We start from the raw sequence: 20,744 nt of genomic DNA on the forward strand, positions 1-20,744 counted from the left end.
TAGGGGTTGCCACATGGAAGGAAAATTACCTACAATTACGAAATCTTTCCTAACACTCGCCCCTCCCAGACTATGGACAGGGGGAACTAATCCAGCCCTGGATGAGTCTCTCGTTCCGGTCGGTTAAACATTCTGGACAACCCATCAGCATTGCTATGTTGGACACCTGGCCTATGCTCAATAGTGAAGTCGAAGCCTTGTAGACTTATGGACCACCTAAGCAACTTTGGATTCTCCCCCTTCATGTTCATTAGCCACTTTAACGGCTTATGGTCAGTTTGCACAGTGAAGTGGGTCCCATAGAGGTAGGGCCTCAGCTTCCTTAGGGCCCACACAACAGAGAAACATTCTTTCTCTACCGTGGACCATCTGAGCTCTCTGTCCTTAAGCTGGCGACTAATAAAACCGATAGGGTGTTCCTTACCCTTCTCATCTACTTGTGATAGTACAGCTCCTATCCCAGTGTCAGAGGCGTCCGTCTGCACGATAAAAGGTCTTTGATAATCAGGGCCCTGAGGACAGGGGCCTGGCACAAGGAGTCTTTTAAGCCATTGAAGGCCTTCTCACACTCGTCGGTCCAAGTTACCTTCTTGGGTTTCTTCGGAGTTGTGAGGGCAGTCAGAGGAGCAGCTATGGTGCCATAGTCTGCCACAAAATTGCGGTAATACCCCGTGAGTCCTAAGAAGGCTCTCACTTGGGTTTGCGTAGTGGGGGTAGGCCAGTCTTGTACTGCTTGTACTTTACTGGGTAGAGACTGTATCCTCCCTCCACCTACTTCATGTCCAAGGTAAACCACTGAGCCTTGTCCAATCTGGCATTTACTAGCCTTTATGGTCAAGTGTGCTTTCTGAAGAGCCTGGAGCACAATCCCGAGGTGTTTCACATGGTCTTCCCAGGTGGCACTGAAAACTGCTATATCGTCCAGATATGCAAGACAGAATTCGTCCAACCCATTCAACACATGATTCACAAGCCTCTGGAAAGTGGCAGGTGCATTCTTCAACCCGAACGGCATTACCCGGAATTGGTAAAGGCCGTCTGGAGTAGAAAATGCTGTCTTCTCCTTGGCATGTTCTGCTAAAGCTATTTGCCAATAGCCAGCAGTGAGGTCAAACGTGCTGAGGTACTTGGAGGCACCCAAAGTATCCACCAGCTCGTCTGTTCGAGGCAAGGGGTGTGCATCTGTCTTGGTGACAGCATTTAGAGCCCTGTAATCCACGCAGAACCTCAATTCAGAAGTGCCTGCCTTTGGAACCAACACCACAGGGCTGGACCAAGGACTACTAGAGGGTTCAATCACCCCAAGATCTAACATCTTGTTGAACTCGGTCTTAATATAAGACCGTACTTTGTCTGACATCCTGTATCCCCTACTTTTGGTAGGTACACTGTCTCCTGTGTCAATGTTATGTTTGCACCAAGGTGTCAAACCAGGGGACTGTGAAAACAGGGGGGAAAACTGCCTAAGCAAACTTTTCACCTCAGCCTGCTGATCAGAAGTCAGGTGAGGGGCCACTCGGACTCCCTCAAAGGAGCTATCTGAAGGACCGCTTTGGAACAGGTCGGGGAGAGGTTCAGACTCCTCTTCCTCAACGTCTGAAGCCAGTAGCAGTGCTGCGATTTCGACTCTTGGGACGAAAGCCTTCAGCCTATTCACGTGAAACACTTTTGGAGCCTGACCAGGCCTTCCAAGGTCCACTAAATAGTTGACCTCACCCAGGGGCTCCACCACTGTGTAAGGGCCTGACCATTTGTCCTGTAAAGCTCGAGGCCTTATGGGATTCATGATCAGGACTTGCTGACCAGGTGTAAAGTTGATGAGGGAAGCTTTCTGGTCGTACCAATGTTTCACCAGCGCTTGCCCTGCCTTCAATTTATCACTAGCCAAGCCCATCAGAAGTACCATCCGTTTTCTGAGCCCTAGCACATAATCAACTACATTGGTAGTAACAGGGGGAGTGGGCATCTCCCATCCCTCTTTGACGATGGCTAAGGGTCCCCGTACGGGATGACCGAACAGAAGTTCGAACGGGCTGAAGCCAACACCCTCCTGTGGTACCTCTCGGTAGGCAAACAGTAAGCATGGTAAAAGAAGATCCCATTTTCTTCTCTGAGGCTCCTCCAGAGCCCCAATCATGCTCTTTAACGTTCTGTTGAAACGTTCCACCAGACCATTGGTCTGGGGGTGGTATGCAGAAGAGAACTTTTAGGTGACCCCACATTCTTTCCACATCGCCTGCATATACTTCGACATAAAGTTGCTGCCACGATCTGACACAACTTCTTTAGGGAAGCCAACCCTAGTAAATATGCCGAGTAAAGCTTTTGCAACTGACTTGGCAGTTACAGTTTTCAATGGGATGGCCTCAGGATATCTGGTTGCATGGTCGACCAGCACCAGGATAAACCTATTGCCCGAGGATGTTTGCGGGTCAAGGGGACCAACGATGTCGATCCCTACCCTTTCAAATGGTACCCCCACAACTGGGAGCGGTACCAACGGAGCTTGGATTGTCGCGCCAACCTTACCAGACAACTGGCAGGAGGCACAACTCCTGCAGTGACTTTCTACTTGCACCCCCATCTTGGGCCAGTAGAAGTGCATGGATAACCTTTGCTTGGTCCTCTTCATACCAAGGTGACCAGCAAGGGGAACTTCATGCGCCAACTGCAGGAGGAAGGGCCTAACAGCAAGGGGAACCACCAACCTCCTATGGTCTCCTTCTGTAGACTCTGTGGGCTCGCTATACAGGAGTCCACCTTCCCAATAAATCCTATGCGTCCCAGGAGGTTCACCCTCAAGCTGGGCGCAGGCCTGTCTCCTTAGGCCTTCCAGAGATGGGCACTCACGTTGGCCTTTACTGAATTCGTCCCTATCAGGACCTCCTTCAACTAACAAGTCTTTTAGTTCAGGATGATCGTTGGGGTCGAATACTTCAGGCATCGCCACCTCCTCGTCAGGCCCGGGCGATTGACCAACTTCCTCCACCGCAGTGGTAGGCGAGCTCGGGGGAATATTCTCTTTCCCTCGTCTTGACTTGTCGACTCCTTTCGCCTTGGGTTTCCCCTTTGGCTGGGGCAGCGTATTGGACTTGGCCAATGCTGCCCGTGCTTGAGACCGTGTGTAGGGTCTTTCGGCAGTGTCTCCTACGAGCCCTAAAGCTCTGAGATCATTACCCAACAAGACCTTTCCCGGGACGTTTCTCTGAATGCTCACTGGAATCCTGACTGCTGTACCATTTAAAGTAAGATTTACAGGTATTACTGGAAACATACGGAGGGGGCCGTCAGCCAACTTAGTGGGCATCAAAGTAGCTCTGGCAACTTCCTCTGAGTCTACCAAGGTAGAATCCACTACAGTGCGACTGCACCCACTATCCCTAAGAGCTGGAGTATCCACTCCATTGATCAGCACACTGTCTTTAAAGTAGTGCTTGGTATTATCCGGAATCCTAGCATACGCCTCTGCGACTTTAGGCTCCCAGGAACCCAGGGACACTAAAACTACCTCAGCCTCTATCCCGCTGGGAAATGAGTCTGAGGAGAAGGATGCTCCTGTAATCTCTTCTTCCTCGTAGGAGGAGAAGGCCAGATTAGCGGAGTGAACCCCCAAAGGTCTAACCTTACAACGGGGATCCCCCTTCACGTGGTCAGTTGCTCCACAAGCAAAACAAGATCCATTGGGTCTGTTTACATAGGGAGGCTTATTGTAACCAGAGTTTTGTTTCGGAGGCTGACCTCCACTACCCTGTGAGTTCTCTTGTGTCCTACCCTTATTTTTCTTTTTGTGGCCCTTATGGGAAGAAGGTTTAGCAGATTCTCCACCCTCCATATCTTTGGACTTTTTCCCTTCCTCCTGCTTACCAGGATGAGTTTTGTCCTTATGGGACACTCGATGTGACACCCATAAGTCTGCTGCAATGGCCAGCTTCTTAGGATCTATCTCCTTCGAATCGGCCAAATGCTGCTTAAGCTCCGGGGAAGAAGAAGCAAAAATGTGTTCCAGCATGACAAGATTTATCATGCCTTCGAAGGTAGAAACCTTATAATCTTCGACCCAGCCAGTTAAATTTTTCAAGGATTCAGCGACATAAGATACCCAAGTACCACCTTCCTTTTTCTTATACTCTCGAAAACGCTTTAAATATTGGGCCGGAGTCTTCCCAAACTTTAAAATGAGAGTTTGCTTTAACATTGCGAAATCAGCTCGCTCAGCCTTTGACATTTCCATAATGGCACTACAGCCAGAATGGGGCAGTCTACTGAGCAACCACGCAATCTTATCAGCATTGTCAACTTCTTGAACCTCGCATGCATACTCAAACGCATTCAGCCAGTCCATAATGTCATTCCTTTCTTCATACACACTGAGCAGATCTTTCGGAAACCGTGGATGAGAGGAAGCCCCAGACCCATGTCCAGGACCCTTGGACCCATTTGCAACCTGAAGCTTGGCCAGTTCCAACTGGTGATCCCTGTCTTTTTGTTTTTCTGCCTGTTCGATTTTTAGTTTGGCTATGCTGAATTCAAGCTCCTGCTGCCTAAACCGCAGCTCTTGCTTCTTGAATTCAAGCATAGCCTCCCCATCAGCACTGGCAGAGGAAACATTAGACATCTCGTCCTCCCTGTCCTCGTGGTCGCGATGGATCAGTGCAGCGGCAGAACCGTCGGTTCTACCAGTGAGAGCAGCCCCACCACCTTCTGCACTGTCCTCAGAAGTTATAGCGTGAAGCTGCGCTTCTTGCCACGCCACGATTCTTTGGATCATTTCCAATTTCGTGCCTTGAGAGGAAACACCTCTCTCCGCACACATCTTCTTCAATGTTTCTGATTTGGAAGCATTTAAAGTTAACAAGGTATTTGTTTCCATACTGTTTGATAGGACTATGGCCTTTTTAAAGTTATACTACAACAATTCACTACGTGTACTGGTTGGAATAACCTGAAATGCCTTAGTTTGTGCGCAACACTGGATACCTTCAGTCGTATCCCACCGCTGTACACCAATTTGTTAAGACGGATTTCTGAACTCTGTCCTGGTGGCGCAGAAGTTCAGAAGGCCAACCTAATTACTTGGAACAGGGTAACCTCTGGACGAGCCAGACCAATCAAGGTAGCGATCGCGGCGGTCAAGACTAGGTCTCAAGAGGGGTGAGGGTGACTGAAAGCCCGCAATGAGCACACAAAGCAAGAGCGCTTACAAACTACTCCAAACAGTTGTTATATCAAAAATATATACACATTTATTTTAAGGCCTTTAAAATAATGACCGTAGCGAGAAAATCACAATATCACAATATTAAGCCAACACATACCATATCAACACAATATATATACAAATACGACAGTCGCAAGCATTAGAGGCACGAAATGTGTAGTCCACCTGAAAGGGAAAGAAAACAGGCCATGCGATAATGCTTTAGACTCAGTTCGCCTTCAGAGGCACCTAACTAGATGGAAGTCCGAGCCCTGCGAAGAGTGGAGCCTTGTGCTCAAAGTACCTGCACGCGCTGGTGCCAACGGGCAAAAGGAGAAGCTCTTCGGAGGAAGTCAGGCAGTTCGGGTTAGTGCACAACAGAAGAAGAACAGGTTCCGCGACTCAAGCGCAGCCTCCACAGTGAGCAGAAGCAGAGCGCGAGTACGGACAAAAGGGTGCTGTTTTTACACAGCAGGGAAAAGCAATGGGCTACTGCAGGAGGGCGACCAGATCCTAGCTATACTACTCACCGGTCCCCGATGCAAGCAGACCCAGGCTTCTCCACGTTAGTTTCAGCAGCTGGCAGGTTCAGAAGAGCCGGGAATGCCTCGTCGTCGTGTAGAGAAAGAAGACGTCCCAATCGAAGAAACCTGCACAGTTTTGTCACCACCGCAGGGCAACGGAGCGGCCGTGTGTATCCGAGCCAATTGTACACTACTCACTTCAGACTTGGGAACGCCAAGTGTACGAAGCGTGTGAGAGTGACCAGGACTCGAAATACAACACAACCTGGTGGCGGTTACAGAGCAGGACTCCCTTGTAAACTGGTCAGTCAACTGGATGGCCCAGAGACGCTTCCGAAGGCTTACTTGGCAGGAGATGATGAAGTCGCCGGGAATAGCTGTTCCTGCTATTCCAAAGGTCGAAGCACCAGTACAGGCCTTCTGGTTCGATCAAAGGAGGAAAGGGTTTCACAGGACGACAGCAGTGCAAAGGAGGAGTCCTTCAGCGGGTCACCAGCAATTCCTCGGTCCAGCCTCTTGGTTGCAGGATACTTGGCTCCTGTATTCCTTCGTTCGTGAGAACTCAGGAGATCGACATGGTAGTGGTGTTTCCAGCCCCCTCTTATCCACGGTTCCCTTCGCGCCAAAACGGAGGGGAGCCAATGGGAGATCCGCTCATCAACACACATACCATACGTGGACCAATCACGGACCACGGTGGTCCCAGGCATTCACACTACCCTAGACTCTCTGGCACCCAGGATGTGTATTGGGACCAGACATCCCAGCCCACACCCGGGAGGCACACAAAAGACATGTAGAAGCCCGCCCGTACATGCCCATATAAGGAAGGCCCCGGGTCGCTCGACCTGGGGAAGGTGAAGGGCGCAAGACGGTCGGTGGACAGGACAAAGGAGCCTCGTGGTCTGGCCATTTTGGGAGCCAGGCCACCATTTTGGGTTCAGCGCGACAAATGCGCTCAGAACGCCAAAAGGAGCTCAAAATACACAAAACGATCGCTGCCACCATTCCAATCCCTGAATGACTTGCACCGATCAAATACCATCCTAAACGAGTATCTAGGGCCTGTAGAAGGCTAGAGACCCAAGAGAGCTGTAACTTAGCTTACAGTGCCCTCTTGTGTCATGTTGCACTAAAGCCGCAACATGATAAACGAAACTACGGGAAACAGCGTTCCCCGGTACTGACTGTCTTAAGGGCATGTCAGTTTCCCCATAAGAAAAGGAGCGAAAGCCCAGAGGAGTGCGGCAGAAGGCTGCACTTCTCTGGCAAAGTCAAGAACAAGGTGAAAAACAACAGCAAAAAGTTTAGGGGTTGCCACATGGAAGGAAAATTACCTACAATTACGAAATCTTTCCTAACAGATATCACATCTCAAGCTATAGGAAGGGTCTCAAGATTGGAATGGGAAGGAGTTTGATATCACATCTGATGTCATAGTATGGGTCTCAGGTTTGGTAGAAGCATTGGGATATCACATCTCATGCAATCGGAAGGGTATCAGGATTGGATTTGGAAGGAGTTGGATATCCAATCTCATGCTATAGGAAGGGTCTTAGGTTGGATTCAGAAGGAGTTGGATATCACATCTCATGTTATAGGAAGGGTCTCCGGATTGGAATGAGAAGGACTTGGATATCACATCTCATGCTATAGGAAGGCTCTCAGGTTTGGAAAGGGAAGGAGTTGGATATCACATTTCATGTTAGAGGTAGGATCTCAGGTTTGGTATTAGATGCATTGAGATATCACATCTCATGCTATCAGAAGGGTCTCAGGTTTGGAATGGGAACGAGTTGGATATCACATCTCATGCTAAAGGGAAGGTCTCAGGTTTGGAAGGGGAAGGATTTGGATATCACATCTCATGTTATAGGAAGGATTTCAGGTTTGGTATTAGAAGCATTGAGATATCACATCTCATGCGATCGGAAGGATCTCAGGTTTGGTATTAGAGGCATTGAGATATCACATCTCATGCTATCGGAAGGGTCTCAGTTTTGGAACGGGAAGGATTTGGATATCACATCTCATGTTATAGGAAGGATCTCAGGTTTGGTATTAGAAGCATTGAGATATCACATCTCATGCTATCGGAAGGATCTCAGGTTTGGTATTAGAGACATTGAGATATCACATCTCTGCTATCGGAAGGGTCTCAGGTTTGGAATGGGAAGGAGTTGGATATCCCATTTCATGTTATAGGAAGGGTCTCAGGTTTGGTATAAGAATTGAGATATCACATCTCTGCTATCGAAAGTGTCTCAGGATTGGGATGGGAAGGAGTTGGATATCACATCTCATGCTATAGGACGGGTCTCAGGTTTGGTATTAGAAGCATTGAGATATCACATCACATGCTGTAGGAAGGGTCTCCGGTTTGGCATGGGAAGGAATTGGATATCACATCTCATGTCATAGGAAGGATCACAGGTTTGCTATTAGAAGCATTGAGATATCACATTTCATGCTATAGGAATGGTCTCAGGATTGGAATGGGAAGGAGATGGATATCACATTCTTGCTATAGGAAGGGTCTCATGTTTGGAATGGGAAGGAGTTGGATACCACATCTCATGTTAGAGAAAGGGTCTCAGGGTTGGTATAAGCATTGAGATATCACATCTCTGCTATCGGAAGTGTCTCAGGATTGAAATGGAAGGAGTTGGATATCCCATCTCATGTTATAGGACGGGTCTCAGGTTTGGTATTAGAATCATTGAGATATCACATCTCATGCTGTAGGAAGGGTCTAAGGATTGGAATGGGAAGGAATTGGATATCACATCTCATGCTATGGGTAGGCTCTCAGGTTTGGAAAGGGAAGGAGTTGGATATCACATTTCATGTTAGAAAATGGATCTCATGTTTGGTATTAGAGGCATTGAGATATCACATCTCATGCTATAGGAAGGGTCTCAGGATTGGAATGGGAAGGATTTGGATATCACATCTCATGCTATAGTAAGGGTCTCAGGTTTGGTATAAGCATTGAGATATCACATCTCATGCTATAGGAAGGGTCTCAGGATTGGAATGGGAAGGAGTTGGATATCACATCTCATGTTATGGGACGGGTCTCGGGTTTGTTATTAGAATCATTGAGCTATCACATCTCATGCTGTAGGAAGGGTCTCAGGATTGGAATGGGAAGGAGTTGGATATCACATCTCATGCCAAAGGGAGGGTCTCAGGTTTGCAAGGGGAAGGATTTTGATATCACATCTCGTGTTATAGGAAGGATCTCAGATTTGGTATTAGAAGCATTAAGACATCACATCTCATGCTATAGGAAGGGTCTCATTTTGGAATGGGAAGGAATGGGATATCACATCTCATGCTATAGGAAGGGTCTCAGGTTTGGTATAAGCATTGAGATATCACATCTCATGCTATAGGAAGGGTCTCAGGATTGGAATGGGAAGGAGTTGTATATGACATCTCATGCCATAGGAAGGGTCTCAGGTTTGGTATAAGCATTGAGATATCACATCTCTGCTATCGGAAGGGTTTTAGGATTGGAATGGGAAGGAGTTGGATATCCCATATCATGTTATAGGAAGGGTCTCAGTTTTGGTGTTAGAAGCATTGAGATATCACATCATGCTATAGGAAGGGTCTCAGGATTGGAATGGGAAGGACTTGGATATCACATCTCATGCTATAGGGAGGGTCTCAAGTTTGATATTAGAAGCATTGAGATAACAAATCTCATGATATGGGAAGGGTCTCAGGATTGGAATGGGAAGGAGTTGGATATCACATCTCATGATAAAGGAAGGGTCTAAGGTTTGGAAGGGGAAGGATTTGGATATCACAACTCATGTTATAGGATGGGTGTCAGGTTTGGTATTAGAAGCATTGAGATAGCAAGTCTCCTGGTATAGGAAGGGTCTCAGGATGGAATGGGAAGGAGTTGGATATCACATCTCAAGCTATAGGAAGGGTATCAGGATTGGATTTGGAAGTAGTTGGATATCCCATCTCATGCTATAGGAAGGGTCTCAGGTTGGAATGGGAAGGAGTTGGATATCACATCTCATGCTATAGGAAGGGTCTCAGGATTGGAATGGGAAGGACTTCGATATCACATCTCATGTTATAGGAAGGCTCTCAGGTTTGGAAGGGGAAGGAGTTGGATATCACATCTCATGCCAAAGGGAGGGTCTCAGGTTTGCAAGGGGAAGGATTTTGATATCACATCTCGTGTTATAGGAAGGATCTCAGATTTGGTATTAGAAGCATTAAGACATCACATCTCATGCTATAGGAAGGGTCTCATTTTGGAATGGGAAGGAATGGGATATCACATCTCATGCTATAGGAAGGGTCTCAGGTTTGGTATAAGCATTGAGATATCACATCTCATGCTATAGGAAGGGTCTCAGGATTGGAATGGGAAGGAGTTGTATATGACATCTCATGCCATAGGAAGGGTCTCAGGTTTGGTATAAGCATTGAGATATCACATCTCTGCTATCGGAAGGGTTTTAGGATTGGAATGGGAAGGAGTTGGATATCCCATATCATGTTATAGGAAGGGTCTCAGTTTTGGTATTAGAAGCATTGAGATATCACATCATGCTATAGGAAGGGTCTCAGGATTGGAATGGGAAGGACTTGGATATCACATCTCATGCTATAGGGAGGGTCTCAAGTTTGATATTAGAAGCATTGAGATAACAAATCTCATGATATGGGAAGGGTCTCAGGATTGGAATGGGAAGGAGTTGGATATCACATCTCATGATAAAGGAAGGGTCTAAGGTTTGGAAGGGGAAGGATTTGGATATCACAACTCATGTTATAGGATGGGTGTCAGGTTTGGTATTAGAAGCATTGAGATAGCAAGTCTCCTGGTATAGGAAGGGTCTCAGGATGGAATGGGAAGGAGTTGGATATCACATCTCAAGCTATAGGAAGGGTCTCGGGATTGGAATGGGAAGGAGTTTGATATCACATCTCATGCCATAGTATGGGTCTCAGGTTTGGTAGAAGCATTGGGATATCACATCTCATGCTATCGGAAGGGTATCAGGATTGGATTTGGAAGTAGTTGGATATCCCATCTCATGCTATAGGAAGGGTCTCAGGTTGGAATGGGAAGGAGTTGGATATCACATCTCATGCTATAGGAAGGGTCTCAGGATTGGAATGGGAAGGACTTCGATATCACATCTCATGTTATAGGAAGGCTCTCAGGTTTGGAAGGGGAAGGAGTTGGATATCACATTTCATGCCAAAGGGAGGGTCTCAGGTTTGGAAGGGGTAGGAGTTGGATACCACATCTCATGTTATAGGAAGGGTCTCAGGGTTGGTATCAGCATTGAGATATCACATCTCTGCTATCGGAAGTGTCTCAGGATTGAAATGGAAGGAGTTGGATATCCCATCTCATGTTATAGGACAGGTCTCAGGTTTGGTATTAGAATCATTGAGATATCACATGTCATGCTGTAGGAAGGGTCTAAGGATTGGAATGGGAAGGACTTGGATATCACATCTCATGCTATAGGTAGGCTCTCAGGTTTGGAAAGGGAAGGAGTTGGATATCACATTTCATGTTAGAGGATGGATCTCATTTTTGGTATTAGAGGCATTGAGATATCACATCTCATGCTATAGGAAGGGTCTCAGGATTGGAATGGGAAGGATTTGGATATCACATCTCATGCTATAGGAAGGGTCTCAGGTTTGGTATAAGCATTGAGATATCACATCTCATGCTATAGGAAGGGTCTCAGGATTGGAATGGGAAGGAGTTGGATATCACATCTCATGTTATAGGACGGGTCTCGGGTTTGTTATTAGAATCATTGAGATATCACATCTCATGCTGTAGGAAGGGTCTCAGGATTGGAATGGGAAGGAGTTGGATATCACATCTCATGCTGTAGGAAGGGTCTCAGGATTGGAATGGGAAGGAGTTGGATATCACATCTCATGCCAAAGGGAGGGTCTCAGGTTTGGAAGGGGAAGGATTTTGATATCACATCTCGTGTTATAGGAAGGATCTCAGATTTGGTATTAGAAGCATTCAGACATCACATCTCATGCTAAAGGAAGGGTCTCATTTTGGAATGGGAAGGAATGGGATATCACATCTCATGCTATAGGAAGGGTCTCAGGTTTGGTATAAGCATTGAGATATCACATCTCATGCTATAGGAAGGGTCTCAGGATTGGAATGGGAAGGAGTTGGATATCACATCTCAAGCAATAGGAAGGGTCTCAAGATTGGAATGGGAAGCAGTTTGATATCACATCTGATGTCATAGTATTGGTGTCAGGTTTTGTAGAAGCATTGGGATATCACATCTCATGCTATCGGAAGGGTATCAGGATTGGATTTGGAAGGAGTTGGATATCCAATCTCATGCTATAGGAAGGGTCTCAGGTTGGAATCAGAAGGAGTTGGATATCACATCTCATGTTATAGGAAGGGTCTCCGGATTGGAATGAGAAGGACTTGGATATCAAATCTCATGCTATAGGAAGGCTCTCAGGTTTGGAAAGGGAAGGAGTTGGATATCACATTTCATGTTAGAGGTAGGATCTCAGGTTTGGTATTAGAGGCATTGAGATATCACATCTCATGCTATCAGAAGGGTCTCAGGATTGGAATGGGAACGAGTTTGATGTCACATCTCATGCTAAAGGGAAGGTCTCAGGTTTCGAAGGGGAAGGATTTGGATATCACATCTCATGTTATAGGAAGGATTTCAGGTTTGGTATTAGAAGCATTGAGCTATCACATCTCATGCTATCGGAATGATCTCAGGTTTGGTATTAGAGGCATTGAGATATCACATCTCATGCTATCGGAAGGGTCTCAGGTTTGGAACGGGAAGGATTTGGATATCACATCTCATGTTATAGGAAGGATCTCAGGTTTGGTATTAGAAGCATTGCGATATCACATATCATGCTATCGGAAGGATCTCAGGTTTGGCATTAGAGACATTGAGATATCACATCTCTGCTATCGGAAGGGTCTCAGGTTTGGAATGGGAAGGAGTTGGATATCCCATTTCATGTTATAGGAAGGGTCTCAGGTTTGGTATAAGAATTGAGATATCACATCTCTGCTATCGAAAGTGTCTCAGGATTGGGATGGGAAGGAGTTGGATATCACATCTCATGCTATAGGACGGGTCTCAGTTTTGGTATTAGAGCATTGAGATATCACATCACATGCTGTAGGAAGGGTCTCCGGTTTGGAATGGGAAGGAATTGGATATCACATCTCATGTCATAGTATGGGTCTCAGGTTTGGTAGAAGCATTGGGATATCACATCTCATGCTATCGGAAGGGTATCAGGATTGGATTTGGAAGTAGTTGGATATCCCATCTCATGCTATAGGAAGGGTCTCAGGTTGGAATGGGAAGGAGTTGGATATCACATCTCATGTTATAGGAAGGGTCTCAGGATTGGAATGGGAAGGACTTCGATATCACATCTCATGTTATAGGAAGGCTCTCAGGTTTGGAAGGGGAAGGAGTTGGATATCACATTTCATGTTAGAGGTAGGATCTCAGGTTTGGTATTAGAGGCATTGAGATATCACATCTCATGCTATCAGAATGTTCTAAGGATTGGAATGGGAAGGAGTTGGATATCACATCTCATGATAAAGAAAGGGTCTAAGGTTTGGAAGGGGAAGGATTTGGATATCTCATCTCATGTTATAGGAAGGTTCTCAGGATTGGAAATGGAAGGAGTTTGATATCACATCTCATGCAATAGTATGGGTCTCAGGTTTGGTAGAAGCATTGAGATATCAAGTCTCATGGTATAGGAAGGGTCTCAGAATTGGAATGGGAAGGAGTTGGATATCACATCTCAAGCTATAGGAAGGGTCTCAAGATTGGAATGGGAAGGAGTTTGATATCACATCTGATGTCATAGTATGGGTCTCAGGTTTGGTAGAAGCATTGGGATATCACATCTCATGCAATCGGAAGGGTATCAGGATTGGATTTGGAAGGAGTTGGATATCCAATCTCATGCTATAGGAAGGGTCTCAGGTTGGAATCAGAAGGAGTTGGATATCACATCTCATGTTATAGGAAGGGTCTCCGGATTGGAATGAGAAGGACTTGGATATCACATCTCATGCTATAGGAAGGCTCTCAGGTTTGGAAAGGGAAGGAGTTGGATATCACATTTCATGTTAGAGGTAGGATCTCAGGTTTGGTATTAGAGGCATTGAGATATCACATCTCATGCTATCAGAAGGGTCTCAGGATTGGAATGGGAACGAGTTGGATATCACATCTCATGCTAAAGGGAAGGTCTCAGGTTTGGAAGGGGAAGGATTTGGATATCACATCTCATGTTATAGGAAGGATTTCAGGTTTGGTATTAGAAGCATTGAGATATCACATCTCATGCTATCGGAAGGATCTCAGGTTTGGTATTAGAGGCATTGAGATATCACATCTCATGCTATCAGAAGGGTCTCAGGATTGGAATGGGAAGGAGTTGGATATCACATCTCATGCTAAAGGGAGGGTCTCAGGTTTGGAAGGGGAAGGATTTGGATATCACATCTCATGTTATAGGAAGGATCTCAGGTTTGGTATTAGAAGCATTGAGATATCACATCTCATGCTATAGTAAGGGTCTCAGGATTGGAATGGGAAGGAGTTGGATATCACATCTCATGCTAAAGGAAGGGTGTCAGGTTTGGTAGAAGCATTGAGATATCCCATCTCATGCTATAGGAGGGGTCTCAGGATTGGAATGGGAAGGAGTTGGATATCACATCTCATGCCATAGGAAGGGTCTCAGGTTTGGTATAAGCATTGAGATATCACATCTCTGCTATCCGAAGGGTCTCAGGATTGGAATGGGAAGGACTTAGATATCACATCTCATGCTATACGGAGGGTCTCAGTTTTGTTATTAGAAGCATTGAGATATCACATCTCATGCTATCCGAAGGGTCTCAGTATTGGAATGAGAAGGAGCTGGATATCACATCTCATGCTAAAGGAAGGGTCTCAGGTTTGGAAGGGGAAGGATTTGGATATCACATCTCATGTTATAGGATGGGTCTCAGGTTTGGTATTAGAAGCATTCAGATATCACATCTCATGGTGTAGGAAGGGTTTCAGGATTGGAATGGGAAGGAGTTGGATATCACATCTCATGATAAAGAAAGGGTCTAAGGTTTGGAAGGGGAAGGATTTGGATATCTCATCTCATGTTATAGGAAGGTTCTCAGGATTGGAATTGGAAGGAGTTTGATATCACATCTCATGCAATAGTATGGGTCTCAGGTTTGGTAGAAACATTGAGATATCAAGTCTCATGGTATAGGAAGGGTCTCAGAATTGGAATGGGAAGGAGTTGGATATCACATCTCAAGCTATAGGAAGGGTCTCAAGATTGGAATGGGAAGGAGTTTGATATCACATCTGATGTCATAGTATGGGTCTCAGGTTTGGTAGAAGCATTGGGATATCACATCTCATGCAATCGGAAGGGTATCAGGATTGGATTTGGAAGGAGTTGGATATCCAATCTCATGCTATAGGAAGGGTCTCAGGTTGGAATCAGAAGGAGTTGGATATCACATCTCATGTTAGAGGAAGGGTCTCCGGATTGGAATGAGAAGGACTTGGATATCACATCTCATGCTATAGGAAGGGTCTCAGGATTGGAATGGGAAGGACTTGGATATCACATCTCATGCTATAGGGAGGGTCTCAAGTTTGATATTAGAAGCATTGAGATAACAAATCTCATGATATGGGAAGGGTCTCAGGATTGGAATGGGAAGGAGTTGGATATCACATCTCATGATAAAGGAAGGGTCTAAGGTTTGGAAGGGGAAGGATTTGGATATCACAACTCATGTTATAGGATGGGTGTCAGGTTTGGTATTAGAAGCATTGAGATAGCAAGTCTCCTGGTATAGGAAGGGTCTCAGGATGGAATGGGAAGGAGTTGGATATCACATCTCAAGCTATAGGAAGGGTCTCGGGATTGGAATGGGAAGGAGTTTGATATCACATCTCATGCCATAGTATGAGTCTCAGGTTTGGTAGAAGCATTGGGATATCACATCTCATGCTATCGGAAGGGTATCAGGATTGGATTTGGAAGTAGTTGGATATCCCATCTCATGCTATAGGAAGGGTCTCAGGTTGGAATGGGAAGGAGTTGGATATCACATCTCATGCTATAGGAAGGGTCTCAGGATTGGAATGGGAAGGACTTCGATATCACATCTCATGTTATAGGAAGGCTCTCAGGTTTGGAAGGGGAAGGAGTTGGATATCACATTTCATGCCAAAGGGAGGGTCTCAGGTTTGGAAGGGGTAGGAGTTGGATACCACATCTCATGTTATAGGAAGGGTCTCAGGGTTGGTATCAGCATTGAGATATCACATCTCTGCTATCGGAAGTGTCTCAGGATTGAAATGGAAGGAGTTGGATATCCCATCTCATGTTATAGGACAGGTCTCAGGTTTGGTATTAGAATCATTGAGATATCACATGTCATGCTGTAGGAAGGGTCTAAGGATTGGAATGGGAAGGACTTGGATATCACATCTCATGCTATAGGTAGGCTCTCAGGTTTGGAAAGGGAAGGAGTTGGATATCACATTTCATGTTAGAGGATGGATCTCATTTTTGGTATTAGAGGCATTGAGATATCACATCTCATGCTATAGGAAGGGTCTCAGGATTGGAATGGGAAGGATTTGGATATCACATCTCATGCTATAGGAAGGGTCTCAGGTTTGGTATAAGCATTGAGATATCACATCTCATGCTATAGGAAGGGTCTCAGGATTGGAATGGGAAGGAGTTGGATATCACATCTCATGTTATAGGACGGGTCTCGGGTTTGTTATTAGAATCATTGAGATATCACATCTCATGCTGTAGGAAGGGTCTCAGGATTGGAATGGGAAGGAGTTGGATATCACATCTCATGCTGTAGGAAGGGTCTCAGGATTGGAATGGGAAGGAGTTGGATATCACATCTCATGCCAAAGGGAGGGTCTCAGGTTTGGAAGGGGAAGGATTTTGATATCACATCTCGTGTTATAGGAAGGATCTCAGATTTGGTATTAGAAGCATTCAGACATCACATCTCATGCTAAAGGAAGGGTCTCATTTTGGAATGGGAAGGAATGGGATATCACATCTCATGCTATAGGAAGGGTCTCAGGTTTGGTATAAGCATTGAGATATCACATCTCATGCTATAGGAAGGGTCTCAGGATTGGAATGGGAAGGAGTTGGATATCACATCTCAAGCAATAGGAAGGGTCTCAAGATTGGAATGGGAAGCAGTTTGATATCACATCTGATGTCATAGTATTGGTGTCAGGTTTTGTAGAAGCATTGGGATATCACATCTCATGCTATCGGAAGGGTATCAGGATTGGATTTGGAAGGAGTTGGATATCCAATCTCATGCTATAGGAAGGGTCTCAGGTTGGAATCAGAAGGAGTTGGATATCACATCTCATGTTATAGGAAGGGTCTCCGGATTGGAATGAGAAGGACTTGGATATCAAATCTCATGCTATAGGAAGGCTCTCAGGTTTGGAAAGGGAAGGAGTTGGATATCACATTTCATGTTAGAGGTACGATCTCAGGTTTGGTATTAGAGGCATTGAGATATCACATCTCATGCTATCAGAAGGGTCTCAGGATTGGAATGGGAACGAGTTTGATGTCACATCTCATGCTAAAGGGAAGGTCTCAGGTTTCGAAGGGGAAGGATTTGGATATCACATCTCATGTTATAGGAAGGATTTCAGGTTTGGTATTAGAAGCATTGAGCTATCACATCTCATGCTATCGGAATGATCTCAGGTTTGGTATTAGAGGCATTGAGATATCACATCTCATGCTATCGGAAGGGTCTCAGGTTTGGAACGGGAAGGATTTGGATATCACATCTCATGTTATAGGAAGGATCTCAGGTTTGGTATTAGAAGCATTGCGATATCACATATCATGCTATCGGAAGGATCTCAGGTTTGGCATTAGAGACATTGAGATATCACATCTCTGCTATCGGAAGGGTCTCAGGTTTGGAATGGGAAGGAGTTGGATATCCCATTTCATGTTATAGGAAGGGTCTCAGGTTTGGTATAAGAATTGAGATATCACATCTCTGCTATCGAAAGTGTCTCAGGATTGGGATGGGAAGGAGTTGGATATCACATCTCATGCTATAGGACGGGTCTCAGTTTTGGTATTAGAGCATTGAGATATCACATCACATGCTGTAGGAAGGGTCTCCGGTTTGGAATGGGAAGGAATTGGATATCACATCTCATGTCATAGTATGGGTCTCAGGTTTGGTAGAAGCATTGGGATATCACATCTCATGCTATCGGAAGGGTATCAGGATTGGATTTGGAAGTAGTTGGATATCCCATCTCATGCTATAGGAAGGGTCTCAGGTTGGAATGGGAAGGAGTTGGATATCACATCTCATGTTATAGGAAGGGTCTCAGGATTGGAATGGGAAGGACTTCGATATCACATCTCATGTTATAGGAAGGCTCTCAGGTTTGGAAGGGGAAGGAGTTGGATATCACATTTCATGTTAGAGGTAGGATCTCAGGTTTGGTATTAGAGGCATTGAGATATCACATCTCATGCTATCAGAAGGTTCTAAGGATTGGAATGGGAAGGAGTTGGATATCACATCTCATGATAAAGAAAGGGTCTAAGGTTTGGAAGGGGAAGGATTTGGATATCTCATCTCATGTTATAGGAAGGTTCTCAGGATTGGAATTGGAAGGAGTTTGATATCACATCTCATGCAATAGTATGGGTCTCAGGTTTGGTAGAAGCATTGAGATATCAAGTCTCATGGTATAGGAAGGGTCTCAGAATTGGAATGGGAAGGAGTTGGATATCACATCTCAAGCTATAGGAAGGGTCTCAAGATTGGAATGGGAAGGAGTTTGATATCACATCTGATGTCATAGTATGGGTCTCAGGTTTGGTAGAAGCATTGGGATATCACATCTCATGCAATCGGAAGGGTATCAGGATTGGATTTGGAAGGAGTTGGATATCCAATCTCATGTTATAGGAAGGGTCTCAGGTTGGAATCAGAAGGAGTTGGATATCACATCTCATGTTATAGGAAGGGTCTCCGGATTGGAATGAGAAGGACTTGGATATCACATCTCATGCTATAGGAAGGCTCTCAGGTTTGGAAAGGGAAGGAGTTGGATATCACATTTCATGTTAGAGGTAGGATCTCAGGTTTGGTATTAGAGGCATTGAGATATCACATCTCATGCTATCAGAAGGGTCTCAGGATTGGAATGGGAACGAGTTGGATATCACATCTCATGCTAAAGGGAAGGTCTCAGGTTTGGAAGGGGAAGGATTTGGATATCACATCTCATGTTATAGGAAGGATTTCAGGTTTGGTATTAGAAGCATTGAGATATCACATCTCATGCTATCGGAAGGATCTCAGGTTTGGTATTAGAGGCATTGAGATATCACATCTCATGCTATCAGAAGGGTCTCAGGATTGGAATGGGAAGGAGTTGGATATCACATCTCATGCTAAAGGGAGGGTCTCAGGTTTGGAAGGGGAAGGATTTGGATATCACATCTCATGTTATAGGAAGGATCTCAGGTTTGGTATTAGAAGCATTGAGATATCACATCTCATGCTATAGTAAGGGTCTCAGGATTGGAATGGGAAGGAGTTGGATATCACATCTCATGCTAAAGGAAGGGTGTCAGGTTTGGTAGAAGCATTGAGATATCCCATCTCATGCTATAGGAGGGGTCTCAGGATTGGAATGGGAAGGAGTTGGATATCACATCTCATGCCATAGGAAGGGTCTCAGGTTTGGTATAAGCATTGAGATATCACATCTCTGCTATCCGAAGGGTCTCAGGATTGGAATGGGAAGGACTTAGATATCACATCTCATGCTATAGGGAGGGTCTCAGTTTTGTTATTAGAAGCATTGAGATATCACATCTCATGCTATCGGAAGGGTCTCAGGATTGGAATGAGAAGGAGCTGGATATCACATCTCATGCTAAAGGAAGGGTCTCAGGTTTGGAAGGGGAAGGATTTGGATATCACATCTCATGTTATAGGATGGGTCTCAGGTTTGGTATTAGAAGCATTCAGATATCACATCTCATGGTGTAGGAAGGGTTTCAGGATTGGAATGGGAAGGAGTTGGATATCACATCTCATGATAAAGAAAGGGTCTAAGGTTTGGAAGGGGAAGGATTTGGATATCTCATCTCATGTTATAGGAAGGTTCTCAGGATTGGAATTGGAAGGAGTTTGATATCACATCTCATGCAATAGTATGGGTCTCAGGTTTGGTAGAAACATTGAGATATCAAGTCTCATGGTATAGGAAGGGTCTCAGAATTGGAATGGGAAGGAGTTGGATATCACATCTCAAGCTATAGGAAGGGTCTCAAGATTGGAATGGGAAGGAGTTTGATATCACATCTGATGTCATAGTATGGGTCTCAGGTTTGGTAGAAGCATTGGGATATCACATCTCATGCAATCGGAAGGGTATCAGGATTGGATTTGGAAGGAGTTGGATATCCAATCTCATGCTATAGGAAGGGTCTCAGGTTGGAATCAGAAGGAGTTGGATATCACATCTCATGTTATAGGAAGGGTCTCCGGATTGGAATGAGAAGGACTTGGATATCACATCTCATGCTATAGGAAGGCTCTCAGGATTGGAAAGGGAAGGAGTTGGATATCACATTTCATGTTAGAGGTAGGATCTCAGGTTTGGTATTAGAGGCATTGAGATATCACATCTCATGCTATCAGAAGGGTCTCAAAATTGGAATGGGAACGAGTTGGATATCACATCTCATGCTAAAGGGAAGGTCTCAGGTTTGGAAGGGGAAGGATTTGGATATCACATCTCATGTTATAGGAAGGATTTCAGGTTTGGTATTAGAAGCATTGAGATATCACATCTCATGCTATCGGAAGGATCTCAGGTTTGGTATTAGAGGCATTG

This window comes from Ambystoma mexicanum, chromosome 14 (genome assembly GCF_040938575.1).
Source record: "Ambystoma mexicanum isolate Mex_15411 chromosome 14, UKY_AmexF1_1, whole genome shotgun sequence".
In the NCBI taxonomy this organism is placed as follows: Eukaryota; Metazoa; Chordata; class Amphibia; order Caudata; family Ambystomatidae; genus Ambystoma; species Ambystoma mexicanum.